Source organism: Papilio xuthus, unplaced genomic scaffold (assembly GCF_000836235.2).
Source record: "Papilio xuthus unplaced genomic scaffold, Pxut_1.1 DF826933.1, whole genome shotgun sequence".
In the NCBI taxonomy this organism is placed as follows: domain Eukaryota; kingdom Metazoa; phylum Arthropoda; class Insecta; order Lepidoptera; family Papilionidae; genus Papilio; species Papilio xuthus.
The window spans coordinates 4,929,930-4,954,910 of NW_013531716.1; the positions used below are offsets into that span (position 1 = coordinate 4,929,930).

Below are 24,981 nucleotides of genomic sequence, written 5' to 3' on the forward strand. Positions count from 1 at the left end.
CCATTCAATTTTTTTTAACCTTTTCTGTGAAAATAAAGTACAGAGCCGCTTTGATATCTCATTGTGCATACAAGTGGGATCATTGTCGATTTTAATGAAGCAAGACGTACAAAAAACAAGGCAAAGCCTCTACGTTTCGCCTGCAACCGTATTTTGTTTTCGCGACAGGCGGAAACGGATATAGAGGGAGACAGAATAATAGCCGTCGGAAATGGTCAGACATGGTAGAATCTTATTTTTTTTTCTCGTATGCACTGGACATTGCTAACTCAATACAGCCAAAAGTTACGTTAGGGCAGTTTCGCATTTATTATTCAAGCATAGGGTCGTAATTTGCACACAGGTTTTGATGCTAAGTTTTAAAATTACTTGTTTTCGGTAGAGCGTGGCGCAATGCATGCACATGCTGCCAGAGATGTACGATAATCTCCTAAGGACGAAACATTCTATGGCCAGTCCTGCTGGACTTGTTTTTTAGTGTTATTGCATTTGTTTGTCTTAATGAAGACATTAATAGCACAATAAACAAATGCAAAGTAAAAAAAATCCGACTCAAAGGACTTTAAAGGAATCTTTATTAGAAGATAGTTTTTTTTGTTTTAGCGGGTCTTTGACAATGCTTAATATCTACAAAAATTTACGCGAAAATTGTCAACCGGGGTAGTATTATGAAGTGCTCGGGGAATTCTGTAAAATAAATAATACTTACATAATGCCGTATTTTTCCTCATTGCCGCGATAGGTAAACAAAAACTCTCCCGCAGAAACTTAGTCTAGATGACAGCGGAGACATTTCAATTCCAGGGGATAAAATAATATTGTCACAACAAAGATTGACTGGGAAACTCCATTTGTGTTATTGAAGAGCCAAAAAGTATCTTCAAAAATACTCACCTATAAAATTATTTTTACGAGCACTTGATATAAAAATAATAAAAGGTTGAATAAATGCTTAGCTATGAAAATTAAAATTATTTTAATTTTTACTTAACAACTTCATAAATTTCATGCAATAATAATTCATCCTGACTAAAATTATTGAGCGTGTTTTTTTTTCTTTCAAAATTTGTAACGCGCTATTACTTATAGATAGCTTTTAATTTGACCATTTACTTTTATTGCTGGCTATTTATATTTACTAATTAAGTATCGACAATCAAATATACATCATTAAATTTAAATTAAGAATATTCGGATGTCATTAAAATCGTTAGCCGTGACAAAGCAATATGCTCATGGGAAATAGGGTGCTCCCCATTCTGCGTCTTAATAATGATCCAACTCAAACAATTTACAATCCAAATAGTCAAACAAACTTAATTAGTTTATACTCTGAGTAAACGAAGTGAAATATGTTCTGTAACTATGGGGAAAGTATCGATTGGCCATTAATATAATGGATGCAAGCTTGAACGATACGCGTCACCGATGTTTGGAAAAGGGACATGTCCCGTCCCATTCCTCAGTTAATAGGATAAAATACTACAATCCACCAAAACTCTACAATTTAAATATTCCAACATTTATAAAGAGTAGGGTCTACGTTAACTGGTTGTGTTTGGTAGTCATTTGTTCAAGACTTGTCCGGTCATATCGAAAATACAGTGAAAAACGATCAAAAAGCGAAAACGGGTAATTTCCGCTGCCTTATTGTTCCCGGCCCGCGTCCGCCGCGGTAATCGAAATTAAGTGATCCATTACAAGATACCGGCCGATGTTGAGTCCGAATGACGACATTATTATTTATGGAATCGATATATTATGCATCGTTAGTTAATAATAATCAATTGTGTAAATATATTTTGTAACGAATGTTAGTCTTAAACAAAGGCTTATAACTCATTGTTCATTAGACTTGTTTATAAGAAACACAAAAAAAATGGAATGTAATTTTTTTATAATTTCAATATTGAAAAGAAAGAAAAAAAACAAAATGAAGGTTGTATTATGTTCTTGTTAATTAAAAGAACTAAAAATTAAGTTAGACAAACTATTCGTTAAGATGATTCAGACGAGTCCAAACTCGATGTGGTTGAGTCGTTACATTGCGAAGTTTCTATAGCCACCTTCCACTACAGATGATAGACATAATATTAACAACAAGGATAGATGACGATGAATATTTTCCTATCCAATTTTTCAAATATGATTTTTTTGCTAAAGCTTGTTTGAGTAGTTACCCTTTTAACCTGTAACAAAATAGCACAAATAATTACATGTAATTAGTTTAGTTTTCTGTTTCATAATACCTACTTTTATTAATAAAAAACTACACAAAAATGTGTAAACCTTTGTCAAACTAAATTACTTTAAAAAGCTTGTTCTCACCTAAGAAATGTTTACAGAAAAGGAGTTGTCCGTGGACTATCGCTAATAGCTGAAAACTGTGAGATACAAATTTTACATTAAAGCTTGACTGCGGAAGTTAGAAAACTCCTCTATCTGTTGAGTTTGTTTCAAGAACGCTTTCCACCAAGTTTACTGCCTACGAAGTTTCTATTTGATAAAGAAACTTTAAATTCTCTCCCTCAGGGAGATTACTAAGCTTTTAAATAATTCTACTCGCTATGAAATCATACCTTACCTGTTGAATTCATTGTGAGGTCTTACACTATCCCTCGTAACGTTGAAACGATAATAATATTCTATCTTTTTGCCCCACTGATACAGAGTATTCATTTTCTTAAATCTGTATCAATGTCACTTTAACTCAAACTTACAATATAAAAAACAGAAAAATCAGTTTACAGTTTGTTTTCCTCTTCGACGGTCCCTAAATTATCAACAAATTGTACGTCGAATCATAAATGACTCCTCCAGTTCAATATTTTCAGTCAGATTATAGACTGACGAAGTTTAAAATTGTGAACAGTAAAGAATTACACTTAAATGTCTTTTTACTGTCTACATCTCTTTAAGATATCACTTTGAAGTCAGTGAGAATTAGTTGAGGCGAATTTCTTATTTAACTGTTGATTTATAGGCGACAGATTTTGAGGTACGGCCCGTGTGTCCCCACTTAATCTTGATTTACTCGACGTAAACGCCTTGTCGTTGCTCAGATACGATTTTAAATTATTTACGATTCACATACGATGTTACTTGCTAGAGGTTTACTTCTAGGAAATTTAAGACCATACTTTTGCTACACGGTACAAAAAATATAGAAAAATTGATGTAGTATAACAAGAATTAAAAGTGTAAATACATATTTTGAGTGCAAAACTTTTTAGATTATGGATTTTAAACTTAAAGATTTTTTTTATATTATTATGATATTAGGTGGCAAAGGAACAAGCGGTCACTTGGATTTGCTCAAATCACCACCAGCACCACATCCATCAGACGAAACGCGGAACTTCTACTTCACGCCTGTCTTCTGTGTGATCATGGTATTGCACCGAGCGAACCGACTAACGTGTAAAAGATATTGTATTGGCGTCTACCTCTGTCATGTACATGTACAAAACCACGTAAGGTGTTTAAAAATGTATGACAGTATTATTTTGATAGTACTAAAACAAACCTAACTACCGCAGCTGCTGCAGTGTATTTGTGTGAGTGTACTGACTTGCGCGTAGATCAGGCAGCATTTATGACTCGCTAAGCAGTCTTGAGAGCAGACACTCAATCACGGTAATAATAGCGCAAGTCTATTATATTAGACCCGTAAGAAAATATAGGATACATATATGACTTTGTTATCAAGAATTGAGAATCTTAATTAATGTGGAGTTATTCCGGGTAACATAATTTTGTTCGACCCTTTTATTCTGGTATTAATTTTGTTTTCAACAAAACTTAGAAAACCAAAAATGTGCGAAGAATTTGAATAAGGATAGTTATATTAAGAACTTTCCTATTGCAAATCCTCAAGCACACCGCAAAGTTAATACAATTTTATACAAGTTGTTTTAATTAACACTAAAATATTTCAATAAAACCACTGAACGAAGAAATTTTGGTAAACTATGGAAAGGGTTATCGATCAGTGGCTTTGAGGGAATAGATTTATAGTTTGACGCCAGCGGGGACGGACGCGATGCTACTGTTTTTACGTATCCGCCAATAAACGTGATTGACATTAATTTGGATAGATTTAATGACGTCGATAGGACGAGGCCTCTATTCTATTGTGGTCTAAGTTATGATCGGAAGACGTTCGAAATTAAAAAAAAATACTTTCACTTTTAATTTTTACCTATATATTAATCGTTGACAAATTCCACCCGTTGTTAGTAAAGTTAACTCATAATTATTAATAACATAGTTTTTTATTCTTCTTTAATGTTTCATTAAATTTAAAGTACAAATAAATATTTGATCGATTAAATGATTTTTGGAAAACAGATTCTATTGCGTATATGATATGTTAACTTAATAAATCATGGAATTATTCAATTTACCGGTGCTTGTGGTACCCGTCGATGATCAGGTTGCTCATTTAATTTGAAACAAAAGACAAGGGAAAAGGAATAGGAACCCTTCTCACCCCCCAATTTCTATCCGCAACCCGGAAGAATTAGGACATTAGGTATGTCTTATAATTATTATATATAAACTGCTAAGTTTCGGATCTGAAAGCCGTGACACTATATAAACATAAAAAATTGTGGTCTTGTCTGCTTTTCTATCATGAATGTGAGTGCATTTATGTATTTAATAAAAAAAAAAATCAATTAAAAGTACAATCGTTATTGCAAAAAATTCTGACTACAAGTTTGTAACTTGCACCATAACATATATCGTCCGATGAATTAAATCATTTCAATGTGTGCTTTCATAACAAATGATAACGTGAACTTTATTTGTAAGTGAATAGATTTTAATTTAGCTTGAAGAATCAGACGAATATGCTAATACACCACAGTTGCCGAGCGTGCTTCCAACACTTACAAAAACATCGTTGTGCTTGACTGGCGCCTGTGAAAGTTAGAATCAACACCGACCGGAAATATTGATCCTGCTCATAAATTAAAAGGGACGTAAAGCTGTTGAAATGGCATTTAATAGAGATGCTACACGCTTCTTGTATACGCTTGTGGTTGGATTGGATTCTTGATCCTTGGTGGATTTGTAAGGATTGTATTTAACTCGCAAGTATTCTATTATTGTATCCACGGTTCAAAAAGCGCCCTTTTAGATCTTATAATTTCTTCAAAATTAAGTTCTTTGCCTCCAGAAGAGATACCTCTGTGCATTGGTATTCCTAGGTATCAATATTGTGTTACCACATGCACACCCAAAGCGTCGCACAAAGTAAAAATAATAAATATACTGAACAGAGTAATCGTAAATAAATGACAAGCGTAAATTAAAACATTGTAAAAATCAAACAATGTAAAAAAAAGTGCACTAGAAAATAAGTTAAGTGCACGACTAAATACGTTCATTTTCACGTCATTAATTATAACACGTTCGGCCGTTTCATTACACAGTGAACATTTATAAATACTTAATACAAACGCAACGGCAGTAGATCACTCTAATTGGCTTACAACGAGTGCGTAGGTACAGTTTATGCCGCCTTCAAATTAAACATCGGCACGCGAACTTGCTCTTTGCTAAACAAATATAATTATTTAAGGGCTTCTTATCTTATGACGTAATACTATTGATGTTAATCGAAAGTGGTGACGTCATCGATGTCATAATACAATAAATTTATTTTTAGTTTCAGAAATTTTCTGTAGCAACACATGTATTAATCGCATAAGTAAATGGCAAAGTTAACCTATTTATTAAGGACATAAAAACAAATATTTTCGATTTAAGATAAAAATAAAGTTTTGAATGTCTTTTGTTTGCCCTAGTTTAGCGTAAATAGTAAAGTCACGTGAAAATGGTGGGCCGCAAATATAAGCAAATAAACTCAGTGTGACGTTTGGTTGTCGTCAGTCTATTAAGGGCCCTCACCCAGCGGTTAATAAATGGGCTGCTCGCATGCGAGCGTGGTTATGGCCCGGAAAAATTGCCCCGATGGATAAGACCTTAAATAATACAATTTTATTTGCACCCAGTTTCCTTATCTAGGGTTTTTATTAATTGATAAGCGAATGATAGAGAAATTATGTCAAGATATCTTAATTTATTTACTTACGATATGAATACCTCATGATTGTTTTAAGTTTTTTAATTTAAATGAAGTCGAGGGCGTTTGCTAGTTTTGAACATAAACAAAAGTAAGGGAATACTTGTTTGAAATGAGCAACTCTTTAAAAGTTGTTATTAGAATCAAAGGCCGTTATTAAATTCAGTCGCGTTTCGAACGTTTGAAATACCAATTAATTGCTTCGTTGTAAACAGATTGCTTAATTAAGGAAACAAAATGAATAAGGAACGTTTAGTAACATGAAGTCAAATTAATTTTAATGATAAACGATTTACTGCGCACGAGGTCTCTTTGCTAACTTCAATTTTCTAGTCCATTGTTCGATGGGGGGATTCGGGATGGAAAATTGGGAGGGAGGCGATTGTTTTAATTCTACGTTCTCTTAATTTAATTTTATAGTGGTCTGTAAATCAATGGTCAAACGATTCGTAACATTTTTTTTTAAATATTCGCAAAGTACGAGATAATGTTTTACTTAATATTGAATTGTATAAAGAAGTCAATTTTGGACTCTACAATATACGCTACAGCACTGCTTGACGGTGTTGTAGCGTATTTTGTTTGGTAACTAAAGTTTGTTGATGTTATCTTACAAACACTTTCTGATATTAGCTGTTTATTTACCACTGAAAGGAGAAAAAACATTTTAAAGAACTTCTCTCTTCTCTTATATATGACTGAAAAGATTTCACGACGGCTTAAAAACGTCTATTGAATAGACGAGCAAGTTCTTTCAATCTTCGTTAGGTAAAGCTTTAATTTAAATGCACGAATTTCAGGTTAAGAGATGAATGCTTAATGTTGTACTAACACGTTTACATGTGTTAGTAAACGCGGTGTTTAGGATTTTTACGTAAAAAATGGATTTAAATACGTGCACAGATTTATTTGCAAGTAATGTTAAAAATGTACACCTCTGACTATACAATATCAGCAAATTAACTTAAGGTTACTTTTATGAAGTAAGGCACCGGGAAAACTGATTTATATTTAGGTTATGTGTTTTATTTAAAATCCTGCTCCCTAAATCTAATCCAAGGAATCAAAATCTCCCTTACGTATCCCATGGGTACAATTGAACGACTATAAGATCGTATTTCTTAAAGCTTTCAGGTTAATGCTTTATAAATCATGAATTAGACGCGTTAGGCACGTGTGTCACATGGGGCTTTAAGCTGCTCCACTTTGAGCTTTTTACTTATTTTACACCAGTAGCTTATTTGAATTTTGTAGTTTGACAATAATAGTTTGAAATACATAATGATATTATATTCCGAAGGGCAACAGGCAAAAATTTTTATGGCGATCAATGGAGAAGGCTTCAGTTTAGAGCTCCTTGTATTACAATTTGCGAAAACCCTTTCTGTACAGGGCCCTTATCGACCGTATAATACAATGATTAATGCCATACCCGTTTTGACATATTTTGTCATTGACGTTAAAAAGACGCATGTAGAAATTTTAGTGATAGGCCATAAGCAGTAAAAGTATATATATTTATACACCAACGTATAATTAAATGTTATATCGAAATAATAGTAAAGTTACATAAAACGGCCAGTTAAGTCGCAACATGGAAATTTTTACGATAAAAACCTCTTTGTTTATCTTGGCTTCCACTTATTTTTGAAGTCGAATTCATAGAGCTTTATATTATCTTAATGTTAAAGATATGAAATGGGTTATTGCTACGTGAAACTCGGAATTTTCCTTTGTTTTAATATGGAAATAACCAAGAGGCATGCAAAATTCAAATTAATTAAAAGTATATTATGCTTTTCTAAGTGGTTGGAAACAGAAAGTGGATTATAACGAAACTTGACTTATGTAATGTAAAAGTAAAAGCATATACGAATATTATTTTCTCTGATAAAAAAGTAGAAAATTTTGCAAGGAGGTTATTGAAGCTTTAAAAAAGTTCTGTAAAAAGATTTACTTTTCAATTAATAATATAAAAAAGACAGGAAATGTATTTTACCTAAATTAGTTTAAATGTATCGTTTTATTTCATACAAGTAAGATAAAATTTAAACTCACAAGTAAAAAATATAGTGTGATACGAGCCTTATGAAGTTAGCATTGTTTCTACAAGAAAGAAGAATAAAGTAGCGAAAAGGATTCTTGTTATTTTAAGTGTTTAGTAAAAATTGCTTTGATTTCGAAAGCCCTTTGCTGTTTTATTTCCTAAGGTACAATAGGCCGATGCCCCCGAGCAAACAAGTGTACTAGGGGCAGTTAAGCTCGTAAAGAAAGAAAGCTTTAAAATGGTAAAATAAAGTCAGAGGTTTGTATCGCGCAATATAAGGTAACGTCGGATTTAGTTTGATTCTTAGTTTTGGTCTAAATTTTAAGTTTAAGCGATTTGTATTATATCTGCTTTAAAATAAAAAAACTTTGGGTGAAGGTCCTTTGAACAGGTTGTAGATGCGAATTGTAACAAAGAAAGAAGATGAACGTAAAAATCCTTATAAAAGAATTAAAAGATAGACTAGTTTAGATTGTTAGTCATATTAAAAGTAATATAGTAAACATGTGTTTATTACAAAGTTTGAGAGAGAGAGAGATTCGACTCTTAACACGATTTGCACTTTTGATCCCAATTGAGAACTTTATTATGTTAATAAGAATCACTAAAGTGTTTGTAACAGTTTAATCCATTTTTTATTCTAATTATGGTACATTTCATTTTGTTATAATATAAATCCAAACGCTATCTCTTCTATTTTATGCCAACGAAAAATTTTTAAAGCAAAAAACATTGTATCTCTACGACTTTGTTTGCGCCGCCTTCGGGCTATTGAAAATTAAAATTACTGCCCGTTTTTATATCTGCTAAATTCACGGTGGGCTTAGCGAGGCTTTTGTGGAGCACTTTGAGGTATTTTTTAACAAAATTACTGAATCATTTCAAGTTACGTTGTGTTGTATTTGTAAAAGATGATATTTTTAATATTGAAGTGAAGTTTTCAATTGGGTAGTAAATTGATGATCAATAAATTTATTTAAACTTTTGTTAAGTAAAAGATTTGTTGGTTTTTGAGAGTTTAAAACTTAGGGGTTGTTAGTACTATTTTTTTCAATTATATCAATTTATAAGGTAAATGTGAAATCAAATGATATTTCGTATATCATATTTATATCAATCCTTGCATCTGACATTCGACAATAGAACACGTACAAAACAAAATTAAAGCGCAGCCAAAATCAGTCCATCGTTTAATTTAAACGCTATATAGCGATGTATAATTGTGGATTAATTGCGCGCCGGATACAAAATTGTCGAATTTACATGACAATTTGTTGAAAGCGTGTTTCGTTTTGTGCAATAAATTTATTAAGCTTACACGCAACCAGTGTATATGAGTTGGGTAATTGTGAATTTTTAATTAAAACAATATGTATGATGATTGGATTGGAATAGGATACGCGGATTTACAATAAAATGCGCGAACACGTATGTTAACTCTCCGCATGAAATATATTGTTTGGTACATTTAAAATGCTACATCTGTAATTACAGAATACTGGAAAATTGTGCTGAAGAATGACGAACGATGACATAAGCAATCGAAATTACGTGATAACAATCCAACTTAACATACTGAACACTAATATTCCTTAACATGCATATAGAATGGGAGTATCATGGGATATAATGTGTTAATCTAGCAGAGGTATTTGTGTCATTAGTTCAGATGGGAATTCATTACGCTTACCTCCGAGACATCATCAAACGATCGCGACATACTTCCGACGCAATATATTATGTCCTTCCCTTCTACTAATATTGTGTATACGAATTTGTAGGCGGACGTGTGTTTATAATTAAAATATTTTAATAATATTAATAGAAAATACTACCTTAAATTGAGCTTGATATAATAATTTCACAAGTATTATAGCATTTGAATTAAAATGTTATGATTACTAATTGTTGCATAAACTATTTCGTATAAATTTAAGATAATAAAACATGAAGTTAATTTTTCTCTCTAAAATATGTCACAAAAAACTCATACAATAAATTGTCTTGCAAATCGTCCCTTATGTTGTCGGTAATCATAATTAAATGTTGAAGGGAGATCATCTCTCTGAGGCTCACTTCATTTGTTACTCCTCTGACAAGTTAAATCGTTGGGGTGGCTGGCTCGGTATAGTATTCATAAGTATACCTTTCTTACAATCAACTTGTTGTGTCTATACATATATTTATATCTAACAAAATAACCTTTTCGTTTACAATTCAATAGATATTTAATCTACCAAAAACGTAAATAGTAATTTACTTGGTACGTTAAAAGAATTGTTGTTTACTTATTTAAGGCGTGAAAAATATTATTCTACATTTTATTTGAAAGTGTGGCTCGTTAACATGTAGCTAGAGGCTTGGTACGGACTCATCCAGCCGAGACTTAATTAACGAATTGCTTTCTTTGACTATAATTTTCTGACTTCTTAAACATTCATCACGTTAACTTTCTTAACAAACTTTAAATTTTCTTTGGTGTCGAAAAACATCTTTTGAGAAATATGGTTAAGCCGCTACGTAATTTTTTTGACTCAACAAAATGTATCGCGACAATGATACATATATTTTGATTTTCTGAGTAATTATTGTTTACTCATCATCATCAGTTCACTATACGCCATCATAGTGCGGGTTGGTTGACTTCACACATATCATATACATATATATATATGTAGGTGCAGGTTTCATCATGATGTTTTTCTTCACCGTTAAAACGTCGGATAAATTTACTTCTTATGTTAATCTCAAATCGAAAAACACATTGGTACATGGCGGGGTTTGAACTCTTGGACCTGCAGATTGCAAGTCAAGTGTTTAACCCCTGAGCCACCGAAACTCCTTTCAGGTGTATTCATAAGGGTTCTAAATATAGAAATTATATTCAAAGATTTGAAGGCACTAATTAAAGCTAGGACAATAATGAATGTTCGCGAACATAGCACGAGCACGACTCGATTTGACGAGAATGTCTTCATCAACGTACCTCCGCGGTTAGTCGTACCCCTTGGCTTTCCGCACCGTTGACTCGCCTCAACGGCAGCTTTGTCTTACCCAACGGTACACAACGTTATAGACCAACGCTCCTCGACTTGTACTAGCTTTGGAAGTAAGAAATAATTTAGCTCTAAATATTGTAATTTGTTTAAATTATTTTCTGAATATAAGATAAAATTAGATAAATCGCAGAATATTATGTCAATTAAAATATATTTTCTCAGTTTAAAATGATGGAATTTAAATATGAGCTTATTTTTCAAATTTCTTTGAAAATCCAACTCATCCGAAATGAAGTGAGCTTATTTTTCTTAGATCTGTGGTATTACTGAAGAATTTCTGCATTCAAGTAACTCGAAGGCGAGTAATTAGTATTGAAACGCTTAATTGGCGTCGAGCGCCGAATACTGTGCCCTCTGGCGAGCAACTACGAAATCTACAAACTTACAGAAGTACATCTATTGGTAGTACAAAGACTTATATAAAAATTCATAACTCCATGCTTAGATTAAGTAAGTAAATAATTTCAAAACATGACGATAAGCACGTATCCAAGTTAAAGATTATTCTAGAAATATATATTGTAAATGCGAATGTTTAGATGGATGGACGTTTGAAGGTATCTCCGGAAAGATTTAACGGATTTTGATGAAATTTGCCACACATAAGGAACATAGTCTGAAAGAACACATAGGCTACTTATTAAGTTTTTTTTTAATTCCGCGCGGACGGAGACGCGGGTGACAGCTAGTTTGTTAATAAATTTTATAATTTACCTCACGGCGTTTCATGTTCGTGTTCACATAAATTCATCAAATTAATCATATTGTTTAGTGGGTAGTATAAATATTTGATATAATAATTACATCGCAAGTCGAATACGGTAGACGATACATATTCATGCAGTCATTATTAATTTATCAATGCTTTTATTTAATAATGTATAGGTGCTCAAGGCAGAGGTATCGAAGAGACGAAAATAAATTATTCCATTTTCCTTGCTAAAATGTTAGAAGAAATCAGTTCCAAATAAGAGCTCTTCAATTAAAAGACGATAATAAATTTGTTTCAAAACTTGCCTTTAAGTATTTGGGAAAGAATTTAAGCAGAAAGGAATAGTTCTCGCATAAGTGACAATGTGGAGATTGGGGCAGTTCGAGGGATTCGCGGAATTCGCGGACCAATCCTGCTAATTGCGTCGGAAGTTCGCCGGCGCTAGGGCTTTTTAATTAAAACTTATTCAATATTATAGAGTCGGATCCCGTTGATCCGGTCACTTGGACAACTTGAGCCAACTTCCGGTGTAACGCTTTAGCGAAAAAATTTCAATTTTTTTACATGATAACATTAGATGAAGGATCTGCTTGCAATGATTATTTCCTTTTTATTATAATACTATTTTGTAAACAATTAATTGTTAATTAATAAATTAAATATGAAATAATATTAAAGAAGTCTACAAGATTCTTAATACGTCATCCTTTGACTAGGAGTCTGCGCTTGCGGTAAAATTTATTTTCGCATTAAAAATCGTCTTTTTCATATTTTAACTCTAACTTTTTTAGTTTTGCGATTTATTAACTGTGTAGTATATGTAATTTTATACAGTAAATTATATTACAATTTGGTAAATTACGTGAACTAATTGTTGGCACGTCCTTGTGTAGCGGCTGTTCGATGCTTCCATTTCTATCGTGCGAACGCAAACGACCTATAAGTCTTGCTGCTGGCACGAACACTATCATAGCTTATTCTATAGCTTTATGAAGATACATTAGGTCTCCACATTTCCCGACATGCGAAAATTTGATTTGTGACTCCAGAAGAGTTAAATTTAACCAAATATATTTCTTAAATATCTAGTATATCTTGCTGCGAGTCTGTAGAATTCTTATTCTGCATTGAAAATTTTACTCATAGTTGTATTTAAGTTGAAGAAGTGGTTTAAAATTAACACCTAAATTTCAGAGTGTTTTAGGGTTCGAAATAATAAAAATCAACGATTGTTTTGATGAATAAGTTTATGTTTAAAAAGTTTCAAGAATTAATTTTGTTTTAATGATTTGAGGCGGAAGTATTTTTTCATAATCAAGATGAAAGTAATTAATAATTAAGAAGGAAAATTCGTGAAGGAAGTAAAACGAACTCTCATTTACTTTGCGAAATGTAAAGTTCCATTGTGTTTTCTTATATTCATGAGCAGCGCACAAAATTTGTAAATTGGAGGCTTGTGAATGTAGAGTTAACAAGTTTTTAATTGGAGGAAACCCTTTGATATACCACTAATGATCAAGATTAATATTTTTCTAATTGAATCGACACAAAAATTAACTTTCACTACACTTTGATTCTTAAAAGACAATGTATTTATGTTTTGTACCAATATTATTACAGGTTTTTTTTTATTACAGCATTTGACAGTAGGAGCTGACACTTTTGATACCTTCCAACAAACAGCCATCCATCCATAAAGCTTATTCATTTATTATATTAGTAAGATCACTGTATTACATAAAGTTGGTGTTTGATTACTTATTTCCATCATCTTTTTAAATAGAATATCGTTAGACACCAACTTCGTACCACCAAAAGGTTTAAATGGTAAACATCTTGTCATTGTTTTCTTCAATTCGTGCGGAGATGTACTTCTTCATCCGGATATGAAGAAATGAAATAAAAATATTACATTTCGCTAATTTGAAGCCACAAAATGAGCAAATTGAAATTACAACACGATTCGTAACACTTTATTGTTAAATTTGAGTTAAATTAATACATAATTACGCACTTTATTAAGCCTCGAGTTTCATTAAATTTTATTAAACAAACGTGTAAACTTTATGAAATACGGTATGAGAAATTTACACAATATAATTTGCAGATCTCTTAAACAAATTAAGTATGTGAATTCTACAACATTGAGGAAGTTTCAAAAGTAACAAAGAGTAAAGAACATCGATCTCGCTTTTGTGTTTACAACTTATTCTAACAATGCGTGTTTCTTTATTACTCGTAATTAAATTTAATACTTATAGAGCTTCAGGCATGTGAAAGAACTTTGTCTTTTAAAATTTAATGTACATATGTTAAAGGATCAGCCGTTTGAGTTAACGTGAAATATTTGACACAGTATGAAACGTGACCTTGAAAACTTTGAACCAATTAATTGAAGACTTTTCAATAGTTTTTATTATTATGTTGTGAATATTTAATGAAGTAATGTTACGGTTGATTTCAAGTAACAAGAACCGCTCCTTGTTCGTACAATATTAATTAAGCTCGCAAATGTTCAGGTAAGGTGGCTGGTAGCCTTAGTGAGTTTCTGAGACAAGTCAGTTAAGTTCCGTCTTGTATTTCCCGACACATAATTGCTACATTACTCGTCTGTCGCGGTTTTCTTTGTTTTTGTTGAATATTTTATGACGCACCTTAATGAATAAGACAAGTGTTTTAAGAATGTTTGTTGAGCAAACGTAACAATTCATATTAAAGCAATCAATGACAAAAATCAGTAGTAGTTTTTTTCCTTTATTTATATTTAAAATTCCTATTAGCTTGTTGCAATATTTCAGCACAATGTTACATAAGTAATTGCTAGATCAAATGCAATGCTGTTGTAATAAAGAGAAGGCTTTGCTCAGGATTTTGTGTGGATTTACTAAAGTAGGGCGACGACTGGAGCAAAGTCGCAAAACATTGTAGATTTGTTAAACTTACAAGCTTCTTACATAAAATAGAAAATGCTTTTTATGAAAATAGGTTCTTATAGAAAATTTAATTACACTTATATTTAATGCTTACACAGGATTTTTGGTTTTTTAATCGTATCAAGTATTTTTTTTTTAAATTTATATTTGTTGATTCGTATTCCACGTTCTTTCGGTGTTCGTTTTTTAAAATACGAACATGTATTATAAATTAAAAAAATGGCATTTATTAAATTATTTTTATTAAAACGATTATAAAATACTGGGGATTATGTTCCTTTAACCCTTCCCCCTGAACTTTATTTAGCGGACAGAACGTCGAGCGAAACAGCTAAATGTCCAATATGTCCGCGCTGGATATTAACACAGGCATATTTCACAGCAAGCACCGCCTGTTCATTATTGCCCAGCGCTATTTTATGACATTCGAATATCGAATTTATTAAATAATTGACCGGAATATAACAAATTGCTTTTGTTATATTTGATATTGACAAAAAAAGTGTAAGAATAAATGTAACAATAAAGTCTATGAAGGTTTTTAGTTGTGTCTTCGTCATTTGTTGACTTGACACTCATATTTGATTTTCTTTATGCCCAGGTTGCACGTATCCGTAAATAATTAACTTTTCGTATTTTTGTTGAGACCTGGTTCATTTTCGTTTTGCTGTCTTTTTACGGAATTGAATACTGATGGACAGACGTCGAAGAAAATCCACAATATTATTGTCAAAGAACAAAATCCTTGTAGGCTACAACGGTATAAGTCGAAATAGAAGCTTACCGATCCTATAGATTTTGAGGAAGTCCTTTGATACGTTATTGAGTTCAATTTACGTTTCTCTGCCCAAACTCTCACATTCCGTGTCTCCAAGATGGTTCGGAAAACTTGTTTGCGGCCAAAATCCTAAAGCTTTCTTTTATTATGTTTCAAAATAAGGGAATGCATCCTTTACTCTCTGGTATTTTCCCGTATCCAAAATTTAAATATCGCTACAACCTTTGAGTAATAGCTAATAATATTAACCCTAAATTCGATGGTGTCCACTGTGACGAACAACTAATTAAAAAAAAACACTACTGAACTTAGTTAGTAACTTAGTTTAGTTTAGAGAAAATTACGTAAGTATGACTTTACTTTACTTTGATCTCTTGTGTCGGAGGCCAAGACCCACTTTGGGTCGATGCGCCAGCGGAGTAAGTAAGTATGACTATACTAAAAAAACAGTTTTTTGCTACAAAAAATTTCATCGAATTAAGGGTTTGAAATTTTAAAATGTGAAAATTAAAAATTCCTTTATTGACCAAAAAACAAGGGTAAAATAATCAATTAATTTTATTACGATATAACAATATTTGTAATTACTTTATACGATATCTACGTTCATGAATTCTTTTAGGAACTTAGTGAATGTTTTGTCGTAAAGTTTCAAAACGTTAAAAAAAATTCTATTGCTTCGATACTCTTTGTTATTATGTGTGAGAACATGAAAGTATGTATGTAACTCACCGTCAATTGCTTTAGACAATTTCTTTATCAATTTATCGATTCGCTGGTAAACTTTAAATGCCGGCTAGACAAACAGGGGCGTCCGTCAATGCTGACGTTGTTCGAATATTGTCTTATTTATTAGAACCGGACGCACTACCGCCAGAGGCAAGGATTCAATATAATGGAATACTTGAAGCTTATTTGCAGACCGGCGTCTGTACGTGCCCGAGGCCTGTATTAACGTGAGGTATGCGCCTAAATCGGGCCCACGATGTACGACAATTTCGCCCTTAACTTGCTTTAATAAATGTAACAAAACTTTTTCATTTCTGTTTCCTTTAAGCTCAACTCTTTGTGGTGACGGTTTATATCCCGAAGCGATATGTTATCCGCACGGTTTAATAACATTGTTTTGATATTTTACAATAGATTTATTGGGAGTTTACATTGATACAGTTGAATGAACACATTATATTGATAAAAAAGTTTCGAAGTTTTATAAGGAATTTCCAAACGTGTTTTTGCTTATTTTATATATTTAAGCATATCTTTGTTATTTACTGTTGAGTTAACTTGATTGTCTAAAATATGTATTGTGATGTATTTAATATTATGAATTTGATGTTCATTATAACAGTTGCTAATAAGCGATATAGTGCTCGGCCCGAGGCGGCAAAACAGACAACTTAAACAACGGATACACCAACAGTGTCGTACAACGCAGCCGTTATATCAAGGCAATTAATGTAACTTTGTAATAAGGGTTACTTGAGGTCCACGTACATGGCTTTGTTGTTACGTTCGTGCATAATTTGATTATGCTCTCTCTACTGTAAAATCTCGTTTCATGTTATACAATTTAAAAACATATAAAATAAAAATAGCTATTATTTTTACTAAACGCGCAGCTAAAAATTAAAACATTTCGAGTCGTACGTGTTCGGATTAACACCTCGCCTCTTCCGGGTACTGACCCCCGTATAAATAATTCCGCATTTCTACGAGTCTGTGTTTGTCTCGTACAGAATATTAGATCTTACTAACTACAACAGAGTTAAAAATGTTATTGTCAAACTATTTCTGCTTTTATGCAGTATAAGTAATATTAAAAAAAAATCTTAGTCATAATTAGTTTTGGTTTTGTATTGGATTTGGATGTTGCACAAAAAGGGGCAGGATATGGTGCGACCTCGTGTCTGGATGTTGGTGATTGTGCACATATGTAGAATGCATCTGTCACTTAGCTAGCCAATCTGTCTACGAAGTGCGGCCAGTACGACAAATCTTCCCCGTCATCTGCCAGTAGTAGCCCATATTATTTTTTCTTTAAAGAAAATATGATAAATCAAAATATTATTTCGGTTAAATTTAATAAGAGACAGATTATTCACTAATGTAAGGAAATATAAAGATATATTTTTTCTGTAGAGGAAAGAACAAGACAAGACGTAAAAAAAGGATTCATTACTATAATACCAATTATTATTAGTATAAAAACTGTCAGAATTCATAAAATTAGTGAAAGTGGTAATCTAATCTTACATATAAAATTCTCGTGTCACAATTTTCGTTGTCATACTCCTCCGAAACGGCTTGACCGATTCTCATGAAATTTTGTGAGCATATTGAGTAGGTCTGAGAATCGGCCAACATCTATTTTTAATCCCGCGCGGACGGAGTCGCGGGCGACAGCTAGTTATAGATAAAAGGCAAGAATTATACTAACCTTGTATCATTTGCCACGTGTCTGAAAGCATTGAGTATGAGCACATGTCAATGCTAATCTAACACGTGGCGCCTCAAGTGGCTAAGGACAAGAAATAATTTCGCGTTAAGTCGACAGACAGTTAAGTGATTATTTATTGCAACATTTGAAGTGCTCCTCACACATATCAAGTGCTTCCGCTTTCAATATGATTTAACATGTTTGGTGATAATTTTCTAACATCTGTTGCTCTTGAATACTTATGAACAATTTTTTGTATTGTTTAATGTCTGGTGACGGCACGTCTGCAGTGCTGGGAAAATAGGGTATAATCCATCTTTCCATTTATTAAAACAATTATTATATAAATAAGATATTATTCTGCTATATAAAAGAGTAAGCAAGAGAGAGATAACAAAGTTTTTATTTCAATTGCCAAAGAGCTTAATATAGTATCGAAGTAATTAAAATAAAAATTAAAAGAAACATGTCAGTTAAAGCGCAGACAAAGACATAGATCTAACTCAACATTGCGTGAAGCATAGCCGGCTACAATAGTTGCGTTTGCCAAGAGCAATTGGATACTTGACGTAAAAAGACAATGTCTGGCGTGTTACAGCGATAAACATTTATACACAGCTAAATTGAAATGAAGCGGTTCTCAGTTAAGAGAGGAGGAAGCTTCTGAACACTGTACACGCGTATTTGTGTAATAATTACTAATACAGCACTTAAGTGTTCTATTTGGTGCTCGATAAGAATGGAAAGGGATTTCATAATTAAAATATTTTGCAACAGTGGTAAGATGTAAACATAGGCTTTGATTACCACGTTACAACCGTATACGATTTACGTATCTAATCTTAAGAAATTGATATACCATTCTTATCATATAACTTAAAACGCACTAATCATTTTTTTTTTAAATATAAACAAACTTGTGTCAATGAACGAATCATGGCCTAGGGCATAAAATGTTTCAGGTTTTTGGTTATATTTTACAACTTGATTAACTGAGAAGTGGCATTAATTAAAGGCGTAGATTATTCACCATATGCAAAATAAATAAAAATAGCGTATTCCATACTTATTTTGCCTTGCATCGAGTGCCAATACTTAGAGTACGAGCATAGCTCGAGCCGTTTTAAGACGCTCATAATTCTATGCGAGTGTTTCACACGTAATAATCACCTAACACATTTATTGTGTTTGGGTACGCGGTGCATTCAGCAAGCGGCGAATGCGCTTAAGCAATCGTCGAGGATTTAACGCTAAGTACGGCAGCCGTAATTATGTTTGTGAATTCATCTTTGTGGAAGCAAGACCGAATGTAATTTGTTTTGTTATGGGCTGTTAGTGTTTGTTCGTAGTACCTAAATGTAGATTTAATTTGAAATTTGTTGTGATGTTGAATGTACTACAATGTGTATTATCATTTTCAAATAGAAACGAAAATTAATTTAAGTGTTTATAAGTCTTCGACACTAAAGTGGTGAACAGATTGAATCGAAAAAAAGACCACTTTAGCAAAACCCCCGCCTAAAGTTTTATTTGTAGGTAGAGTGGTCATTAAAGTAACGTATAAAAGATTGGTTATTTTTAAAAAACCAATCTTTTATACAATATCAATTTTTCCTCAACCCAGCCTTTTCAAATAATTTTGTTTTTATAATTCGTCATAATGTTAAAATATCCTAATTATATTTTACAAAAACCAGCTTTGCTCCTTTATCCTTTGTATGAATCTGATGTGAATGTGTTTTTATAATAACCACGCACTAAGTTTCATCCGAGCAAGAGAGCAAAACTGAATGAGCGCCCGCCGGTACGGAAGGGTGGGTAAAGAATCATAACACAAAAGAAAAATACAGTTATTTTACACCAGTGCGGTAGATTATATCTTTTATGTTTAAAATCAACAGGAAAGTTCCAAATGGGGCATGTAACCTACACTTATTATTGATGCCAGCGCTCCGTCGAAAGGGGTGCATAAATTTAAAAAAGCAAACTTCGAAAGGGTTCGTTCAAACAATACGCAATATGCGTAATTTGTTTTTTTTAGTCATAGCCAGATATTCGAAAGTACGGCCGCGGCATAGTGAATTAGGTAGAGTTTGGATAAGTCTAACTTAATTTAAAAGTAACGAAGTACCGAACGTAGAATTCCGAGGTTTGGTGCAACTTTAAAAGTACATTACAATTTGCCGAAATTCAATTATCTGTTTACAAGATTGATTTACGCTTACAGCATAGCAATGTGCATTGATTTCTTTCATTTAATCTTATTAACTGTTTATAATACTCGTAAATGTACTTTTTGATTAATGCTTACGTAAAAAATCCATAGAGTATTTTTATTTCATGTCGTTTGTTCCCGAAGTTCCATCCATAACTAAACAGATTTATTAATACTTGATTTTTTCAATTTGCAAGAATTAATGGATATTGATAGTACAAAATAGAGTCGGATTTAAATAATTGTTTTGCTGATATAATTTAATAAGAACCTAAACTATGCAATATATTTAGCTTACAGATCCTAGGCTCTGAAAGGCTTTTGTCCTAAAGCAATAGACATCGGTATTGTATGAAACAGTTACGCGCGTCTCTGGTTAATTTTGCACGGTTCCATGGCCGCTGTATTGTGTACAGAGGGCGGCACTGTTTGCCCGGTTATTAACTTGGGAATTGTTATTAAAACCAGTGAGAGAGAAAACGCGGATACGTTTAAACCAGCGTAACACGACCCTGGCATGAACATGATTTTGTTTGTATATCTTTAATCATCAAAAATGTCCGTGTTTACTTATAAATTGCCCACCATTGTTTACGTTGTTGAGAACATCCTGTAGATATTATTTGTATATTTTTAAATAGTTGCAGTTTTAGGCACAGAGCTGATTTGTCATCAATAGACCACTCTAAAGTGTTTCACAGTAACCTTTAAAGACTCGAATTCGCTTAACGAATAATCGCCCAAGATAACGTTACCATCCCGCAGGAGATACGTTACAAAAGTTAAGCTCTAGTTTTTTGATCAGCCATTACTTGGCACATCCTCGCCACATGTTCGGTATTAGTCGTATGTAAAACTTAAGTCCGACAATCATAATATACGAGGCAAGGGATTAAGGAGGGATTCCACTGATTTAGGAGTACTGTTGGTGGTCGCCCGCCCTTCGCGTGTTTTTTGCCAATGTTCTGTCCTCGTGACATATCGTTGAGAGTTGAGGAGGGCTGGACATCTGTTATGGTACACATTTGAATTTTTAAACAGCCATTTATATTAGTACCTCTCATTGCGGGGACGCATTCATTGTAATTTAATGCCCTATTGTGTAAATATATACCAGTTTATGGTATAAATATCGGTCATGGGTTTGATCCCCGATGGATTTGTATTAATGACTATCTAATTTTACTTATTGTGGTGTCTTATAGCTGAATTTGTAATGCGCGTATTAAAATTGATGGACGTTTTTTTTTATTTGTTAATTGCACAAAACAAAATCACCAACTGTATGTAGAGGCTTTTATAAACCTAAAGGACTGGCTAAATTCAAGAAAAAATATGTGTTTCAAATAATCCGCTTAACTTGCGGTAGTCTTTGTTCGCTGGTTTTCTATAAGATATTATAATAAAACTTTATGTACCACAAAATAATAACAGAAGCTTATATTAGGTCATTATGTCACCCCTTTAGTTATTTCTATACACTCGTGCCCATTCATGACAGGGTGGTCTATTATGTTATGAGACGAAATCAGTATCGAAAGGTGTGACATAAGCACTTTACAATATTCACGCGCACGGAGCAAACGCGGTCGGGTCCATAATTTGTAAGGGTCGCGCAGCGGGAGCACTCTTCTTTTATAAGCACTTTTTTAATTGCCTGTGTTATTTTAGTAACACAATATTATTTGTGGTTTATACAACGTATGATTTAAAAACAATTATTACTGAATTTTATAAGATAAAACAACTAAGGAAATGTGGTAGTTAATTTAACAGTAATATTTTAAGTCTATATTTTGCTTATTACGTTTTAACACAAAGCTATTGGCAATAAAACTTACTTGAAGAGTTGCCAATGAGATTGTATTTAAGCATACGCCACAAATACCTTGTAAGTTCATAAATTTGCGATCTTTCTAATAGAGAAACTTCACTAAACCCAGTTTATAAAAGTAAGCTTATATTATTATATTAAATAACTTTATGTACAACGATACAGAAATGACGGCATCATAAAAAATCAATAATAAAAATCAATGTACTAGAACAAAGACCGGCAGACGGTGTTATGACAAAATTTAATATCAAACATGACTTTAGACGCCCCTGGTTCTAGTTTACTCACGTTTTGCACACTTCACGGCTCTAAAGGGCAAGGAATTTTGCATGGATAATTTGCTTAAACGCAGTTTACAACTTTAAGCGACGGTCAAATGCTCTCGACGACCGCTGCCCACCCAGAGCACATTTTCTTAATTAAAACATTAAGTGTTCACAGCTTTAAAGTGACGAGAGATGTTGTGTCAATTGTTTTGGGTCTCTGTTGCAATGTTTAACTTCGACTACGTTGTTATCAGATTTATAATAAATAAAACAATATATGACAATTCTAGCTATTTGATAGGCTATAATTAAACCAAAAAGATCACATCACGTTCTGACAGTGTTAATAAATTACAAAACGCCTTTTAATTATGTAAAAATATTACTTAGATTGTCGAGTCTTTTTATTGTACGCTACCCCAAAGCGGAAAAAAAGATATTGTATATTTTTGAATGTGTAATTATGCGTTGGTGAGAAGGAATGCAGTTTAGTAGTAATTAAATAAGCTAAGCGTAATTTTGTAGTAGTCATAGGAGCGACCACTCATCCTCCACCAGAGGACGAAGTTTTAGCAGTTAATGAAAATCGGCCTCGTCGCATTCTGCATATAGAGAGGCAATTTGCTGAAACGTTCGCCTTCGAATTAATGCGAAATATCGCCACGGGTGTCAATTTTCAAGGCGATTTATCCCTTATTACAACTGGAGGAAGGGCGTCATTATTACGAAGATTTCCGACGCCGGGAACTGTTGCGTTCGATACTTAATGATTATGCAAATACGCAAGCCCTAGCAGTATTTAGCATCGATGTCTTCCGAGTGATAAATTGATAATTCTAGCTACAACGATTCTGTTTATTGAGCAATACGTTAAAGTTTATTGTAAGGAAATTTCCTCACTAACTATACGAGATATGCATAACATGAACATTTATTTAAAAGATCTCAGCTGACTTGTTGTATGAATTTATATGTAATCTTATATTCATACGTATACGTCTGAATACTTATACGTATTAGAGCTTGAATAACTTTTAGTTGTGATAATAAAATAACATATCAAGTAACTATGAAACAGCTCAAAACATCAGTTAATGCGAATCTACTAGCCCTTCTTGGTTAAGTGTGGTATAGTATTTTTTGATGAAACTGTTTTGTTTCGGTTTATATCTCATACATATTGTACAAGTCATAATATAAGACTAGAGTAAATATTTTTCTTTCTATATTTACATAGCTCTTTATAAGTGTATATTTATGACAACATTAGTGTCGCTTGTATCATTCAGTGGCCGCATCACGCTGTGTCCCGCACAATAAAGTATCGATATAATATTATTTAAATAACAAATATTGCTTCGTTTTGCATTTTACAATATTTTATTTGAAATTCAATTTATCTACTACTACAATTCAAATTCATTTCCATTGTAGTTATCACTGTTGAATATACTTTGCCTGTAAATTGGTAGTTAATAAAAATAGTGGTTGTAGATAAAAGTAAACTTTATATTTATTGGAATAATTTTATAGAAATGTTTTTAATTTCACTAAAATCTGTAGAAATAAATTTGTAATAGTAAATAAAAACACGTAATAGTACTGTCATCGAGATCGATTCTCAAGATCCTGGAAGAGTAGTGTTCATAGTGATATAGGTCGGATCAAAACTTGGATTACTAGGCAATATAATCCATACGGGCCATTGAAACAACACTCGAGAACAAATAAACAAACGCACGAGGCGGAACTCGATTAGTTCCCTTACACGTGTCCACATCTAAGGTATTCTCGATAAAGCTAGTATTTCAATTTAGAACTACTTCGTCGAGAAAATGGCAGCTAAGAAACCCGACACTCGTGCTACTGGTCGGTCGATTTGTCGCGCGACACAGTCAGCCACGTGCGGTAAGTGTTGCTGTCAAAGTAACGACGTAGACGGATTCTGTCACAAATGATGTACGATGTGAGGTTTTTACCACGGCATTATATTAATGAAATATTTCTTAGATCGAGAATAAAAATTTTGACAACTTAAATAACACAGTGACGAAAGTTTGGAATAAATATTCAAGTCCAAATAGCGCCATGTTTGACATGGTGACGCGTTGCGTGTTGAATGTCTATTCTCTATCTACTCTTAGAAGAACCCAAAATTAAAATTAAAGAGTATAACATCTCCAATCAAGTTCTCGCAAAACACTGAGATTACCTTTGTTAGTGTATTTATTTTGCGCTCTACGCCGGTAGCGACGAAACCTGACACCGACAAGCGTCTGCCCGACTTCTAAATAAACATTCCGAAAGTATCCGAAATAACATTATAAATCATTTCGGCCGTGGGCTGGGACTATTTTTTTATATTGAAATTTGTTAGTTTCGTGACAATCTGTTCCGCTATTTGCTTAGCGTCTCTAAACAGATGGCCGGGGCGTGCATTCATCATATTCAAAAACGCATTCGTTTCCGAACGCCGCGTCGTCTATGACGTGAGACTAATCGTTTTTGTACAGTTTCGTTTAATACAACTAATTAAATGGAAATATTTCTAAAAAAATTGCTGCATATGGAGTTTTAAGTAACAATTTATCTTTCACAGTATT

General features: G+C 32.9%; 1 protein-coding gene across 1 annotated transcript in view; it reads left to right on the plus strand.

Annotated features, from left to right (window-relative positions):
* LOC106122061 (uncharacterized) overlaps positions 1-24,981 on the plus strand; it is a 377,450-nt gene that overhangs the window by 143,920 nt on the left and 208,549 nt on the right. The window lies entirely within an intron of this gene.